This window comes from Carica papaya, chromosome 3, assembly GCF_054855325.1.
Source record: "Carica papaya isolate Zhongbai chromosome 3, ASM5485532v1, whole genome shotgun sequence".
In the NCBI taxonomy this organism is placed as follows: domain Eukaryota; kingdom Viridiplantae; phylum Streptophyta; class Magnoliopsida; order Brassicales; family Caricaceae; genus Carica; species Carica papaya.
Window position 1 is genome coordinate 30,442,209 of NC_142311.1, and position 6,000 is coordinate 30,448,208.

The window sequence follows — 6,000 nt, forward strand, 5'->3', positions numbered from 1 at the left end:
ATATGTATATACGCACGCACACAATATTTTTATTCTTTTTTATAATTTTTATTCTTATAATTTATTTAAAATCAAGGAGAAAACTTACAAAAAAAGGGGTATATATTTTTATATATTTTATGCTCTTTGGTAATTGTTTGTAGCGCCCGGGGAAATTGAAGAAATTGAAAAAAAAAAAAAAAAAATGCATGCCACTTCAGCAGCCACGTCAGCAGACCCAGTCAGCAGTCCTGGCCAACCAGGACCTGCCACGTGGCAAAACCACGTCGACCGGGGACGAGCCACGTTGGCGATCCGCGTGCGCGCGATCGGACGGCCCAGATCAATCGCACGGATGGCCCAGATTAAATCAAAATGGACGGCTGAGATCAAAAAGCAAAAGGGTATAAATAAGACTCCCACACCAGACCCCAAACCCTAGCCACCTGCCCTCGTCGGAGAAGACGAACCAGAAGCCGGCCGCCGCCACCCGCCGCCGCACCGGAGGGATTTCCGACCGCCGATCGAGGTAAATTTTATACCCCCGACTTGTTTTTCCACGCTGATTTCCCCAGTGGCCAAATCGGAGCCAAAATCCAGGCCAAACGGCTGGAAAACACGGCCGAAAGCCAGCGGCACCGCCGCGCCCCTTCTCGGTTTTTACCTCTGATGAGGCCCTTCCCGGCCTCCGTTTAATGCAATTTTTATATCACCGTGATCACCATTCTTTTCTCTACAGGTTAATCGGAGCCGAATCATCAAAACACGAACTTCACCGGAGAGCCGCCGCACCCGAGAGCACCGCCGCCGGTAAGCTTCGGTTTTTCGTAAATTTTTGGCCCCCCGAGGGCCGTAGGGTTGTTTTATCGCAGGAACCAATGCGAGTGTGGCCGAATTCGGCCGGAAACGGCCAACCCGAGGCAAACCGCCGCCGCTTGCGGCGGCGCCGTCGCCGGAGCACGGCGGAGCCGCCGTGCCAGAGTTGCGATATTGGCCGAAAGGGGCCCTGGGCCTAATTTGGGATTTTTTGGAATACGTGCAGGTACCAGTAGTGCGTTTCAGTTCCCCGGAAAAAATTCAGGAAAAATTAGGGACAGCCTGCAAGCGCACTGTGAAGCCGTGTTGGGACCCCGAAACGAGTAAGGACCCCTCACCCTATTTCCTATCATGGTTTTAAAGTTCAATAAATGATAAAACGGTATTTCATTAATTAACGAATGTGTGAAATTGCTTAAGGTCGCTAATGGAGCCCGAGTCTAATGTGTTTGTCGGTTAACTGTTATTTGGCCTGTTTTACAGTTTTAAATGCAGCATGAGGTTTGATGTTTTCATTTTATAGTTTCGTGTGCATATTTTACTGTTTTATTGATTATGGATTGAATGACCAGGATATTGATGTTGTATGTTGTCTGTTTGGCATAAATTATCGTTTTGCTTGTTTGTATGTGATTGATAATGCTGACTGAGGGAAAAGGAGAATGAAAGATTATGTAAATGGAAATTGTATAATGTGGTCAGCCTGACTAGATATCCTGGGAGATGGTGGACGGATCGGGTCCGTAGGGAACCCTACCGGGATTGTGGTCTCCCATACCGGACGGGGTATGGGGACGACCCGTTTCACCCTCATACCGGACGGGGTAATGAGGTCTATGGTTTGGCGCCCATACCGGACGGGGTATGGGGACGACCCTAGAATATGATTTCAAGTGTTAAGGGTTAACGGGTAGCGGGACCCCTATGGATCCCCATGGATACTAGTGGGTTGGTAAATGAGGAAAATATGTTGTGTAACGATTGAATTACGAAAAGCTTGATAGGTATTATGTTATACAATTTATATATATGGTTTCATGATGATGATGATGTTATTGCTTTCGTATATTGTTTTATGAATTTCACCGAGGTAAGTGAATGGTAAAGGTTTTATTATTAATAAAAGGATTTGTTGTAAATTATGCTCCATTGGTCTTTTTGTGTTTCTACCCACCTTTACCTCCATGACGGTGAGATATCGTGATGTCTTTACTGGGCTAGTGTAGTTCATTCCTTATTTAATCATTTCAGATCAAGAGGACATCGTTCCCGAGCCGGTTCCGCAGGAGGACGACGAAGGGGATGCCTAAAGACTCCATAGTTATATTCGTAGCTTTTACTTTCAAGTTTCTCCTTTAGGTAGTTTGATCTTTTATATTTTGTGAGCACGTTTTTGGTTTTAGTGTAAGGGATGTTATTCAAATTTTGACTTCGCTTCCGCATTTGATATTTTTAATATACATTTCATTATGAATTTCCGGGGATGTTACAGTTGGTATCAGAGCCGCGTTTCCTCGGACCCATCCCTTACACAATAGTGCCTTAGAGTAATACTCACCGATATATCGTTACTCAATCATTCCTTGTGAAAACGAGTACACGGGAATGAGGAGAGGAAGGCCCCCACTAAACCGAGCGGCCCAAGATAATTCACTTCGGGAGGATTTAGACAGACTATTTGAGATGGTGGAGGCTCTCGTAGCTGCCCAGCAAAGGCAAGAGGAGAGAAGGGAGTTACCCGGACCTCCTCCGCTAGCGCAGGTTGAGCCCTCGCTACAGCAGGCTGATCCCGAGCCACCCCGGCAGGAGCCTGTTCCAGCCACGGTACCAGCAGGCGCCGCCACAGCATATTCCAGTACCCCCACCACATCAGCAGGTGCCACCCCAGGGTCCTCCAGTTCACCCTCAGCCGGCCCCAGTCCCTCTACCCCGGGACCCCGCTCCTTCCTTGATCGACCCCGGCTTCATAGAGAGGTACAGAAGACTGAACCCTTTTACTTTTGCAAGGGGATCCTCTTTTGAAGAGGCCCAATACTGGCTAGCAGCGTATCACACCACCATAGACTGCTTTAACAAAAAGATTGTATTTAATCCTCCCAACGAGGAGCCATTTAGGAGTTAATAAAATTATTCAGTACTGATTCCCCCTAATCGCAAGTTTTTCTTAATTCCCAGTGCCTTAATCTTGTATTTTCTCTAACTAGATAAACCCAAGAAAGAAGTTTGTATCCAAGAGATTCCAGTAGTCCGAGACTTTTCAGACGTATTTCCGGATGAACTGCTCGGTCTACCAGCGGACAGAGAGGTCGAGTTCACCATAGACTTACAGCCAGGTACCCAGCCCATCTCTGTAGCTCCTTACCGAATGAGCCGCATCGAGATGGAAGAACTAAGGAAACAGATCACTGAGCTACAAAACAGTGGCTTCATTAGACACAGCGTTTCCCCATGGGGTGCCGGGGTTACTTTTGTAAAGAAAGGAGATGGAACGTTGAGACTGTGCATTGATTACAGAAGGATAAACAAGGTAACAATTAAGAACAAGTACCCTCTTCCCCGGATTGATGACCTTTTCGATCAGTTGCAGGGTGCACAGGTCTTTTCTAAAATAGATCTATGATCAGGTTACCATCAGGTAAAAGTGAGAGCAGAAGATATCCCCAAGACGGCATTCCGAATCAGGTACGGACACTATGAGTTCCTGGTTATGCCGTTTGGGCTAACCAACGCCCCGGCCATCTTTATGGATCTAATGAACAGAATCTTCAGAGAATTCTTGGATCAATTTGTCATCGTGTTCATCAATGATATCTTAGTCTACTCAAAAAGTAGGAAAGAACATGCTCATCATCTTGCCCAAGTCCTACAGGTACTCAGGGAAAAGAAGTTGTATGCAAAGTTGAGCAAGTGTGGATTTTGGCTCGAGCAAACCGCATTCCTAGGACATGCTATATCGAAGGAAGGGGTGTCAGTGAGCCCCGAAAAGGTTGAAGCGGTACTTGGTTGGGAAAGGCTGACAACAGTTAAGGAAATTCGCAGTTTCCTAGGGATGGCAGGTTATTACCGCCGGTTTGTCGAAGGGTTCTCTAGTCTAGCAGCTCCTCTAACCCGACTCACAAAGAAGAATTCAAAGTTTGAATGGAATGAGAACTGCGAAAGGAGTTTTTCAGAGTTGAAGAAGCGATTGACTACTGCACCAGTGCTGGCTCTACCGAGTGGATCAGGAGGGTACACAGTTTATAGTGATGCCTCCTATTTGGGCCTGGGTTGTGTCCTAATGCAGCATGGAAAGGTTATAGCATATGGGTCTAGACAGCTAAAGAATCATGAGAAGAACTATCCTACCCATGACTTGGAGCTTGCCGCAATCATACACGCCTTGAAAACCTGGCGCCATTATTTGTATGGAGAGACCTTTCAGATCTACACCGATCATAAGAGTCTGAAGCATATCTTCACTCAGAAGGATCTCAACATGCGTTAGAGAAGGTGGATGGAACTCCTCAAGGACTATGATTGTGACATCCTATACCATCCAGGTAAGGGCAACGTAGTGGCCGATGCCTTCAGCAGGAAAAGTGCAGGCACCCTAGCCCATCTGATGGTTTCAGAATGTAGGTTCATTGGGGCTACACAGCAGGTTCGCCTGCGAGACCTGAAGAGAGTCACATGTTTGGGCCACCTAGCAGTCCAACCGGAGTTAATCCAAAGAATAAAGGAAGCCCAGTCAGTCGACCCCGCCTTAGTAACCCGCAAGAAGAATGCAGAACAGGGAGTGAGCTCAGAATTTCAGATCTCTGCCGACGGATTGATTCGTTTCAAGGACAGAGTGTGTGTCCCAGACGACAGTGAGTTAAAAAGAGACATCATGACAGAGTCCCATAGTTCAAGGTTCGCCATGCATCCAGGAAGTACGAAAATGTACCAAACTATGCGACCTCGGTTCTGGTGGAATGGGATGAAGAGAGATATAGCTGACTTTGTATCTAAGTGCTTGGTATGTCAGCAGGTCAAAGCAGAACATCAACGCCCGGGCGGGTTACTTCAGCCTTTACCGATTCCAGAGTAGAAGTGGGAACACATCACCATGGACTTCGTATCGGGACTACCCAAGGCACGATCGGGACATGATGCTATATGGGTAATTGTTGACCGACTCACTAAGTCTTCCCACTTCCTGGCCATCAGAATGACTGATCCTTTGGACAAGTTGGCAAGAATGTATATCCGGGAGGTAGTCAGACTGCATGGAGTTCCAGTAACAGTAGTATCCGACAGGGATTCCAGATTCACTTCTTGGTTTTGGAATAGTTTCCAGCAAGCTATGGGAACAAAGTTGTCTCTTAGTACTGCTTTCCACCCCCAAACCGATGGACAATCAGAGAGGACAATTCGTACGCTGGAGGATATGCTTCGAGCTTGTGTCCTTGACTCCGGGGGCCATTGGGACGACCACCTATCCCTGATAGAGTTTGCTTACAACAACAGTTACCAAGCAAGCATCGGCATGGCCCCATACGAGGCGCTATACGGGCGTCCGTGCAGGTTACCGATCTGTTGGAAAGAAGTGGGCGATAGAAGATTGTTTGGCCCGGATTTGGTAGAAGAAACCACGTCCAAGATAGTTAAGATCAAGAAGAACATCCAGACAGCTCAGAGTAGGCAGAAGAGTTATGCTGATACCCGGAGGAGAGACCTGGCCTTTGAAAAAGGCGACCGGGTGTTTCTTAAAGTCACCCCCTTCAAGAGAATTAGTAGGTTCGGCAGGAGGAGAAAATTAAACCCCAGATATATTGGACCCTTTGAAATCTTAGACAAGATTGGTACCACTGCCTACAGACTTGCACTGCCTCCTGAGCTCTCCCAGGTTCATAATGTGTTTCACGTATCTATGCTACGTAAGTACAATCCGGACCCTTCTCATGTCTTGGCTCATGAACCGCTTCCACTCCGAGAGGACTTGTCTTATGAAGAAGTACCGGTCGGTATCACGGACCGAGAGAGCAGAATACTCCGCAACCGGGAAATATCATTTGTAAAAGTCGTGTGGCAGAACCACACGCCCAGGGAGGCCACCTGGGAACTGGAATCAGAATTTAGGGCCCAATATCCCCATCTGTTCGATCAAGAGTAACGATGCAAATTTGGGGACCAAATTTCTTTAAGGGGGGAGAGCTGTAGCGCCCGGGGAAATTGAAGAAATTG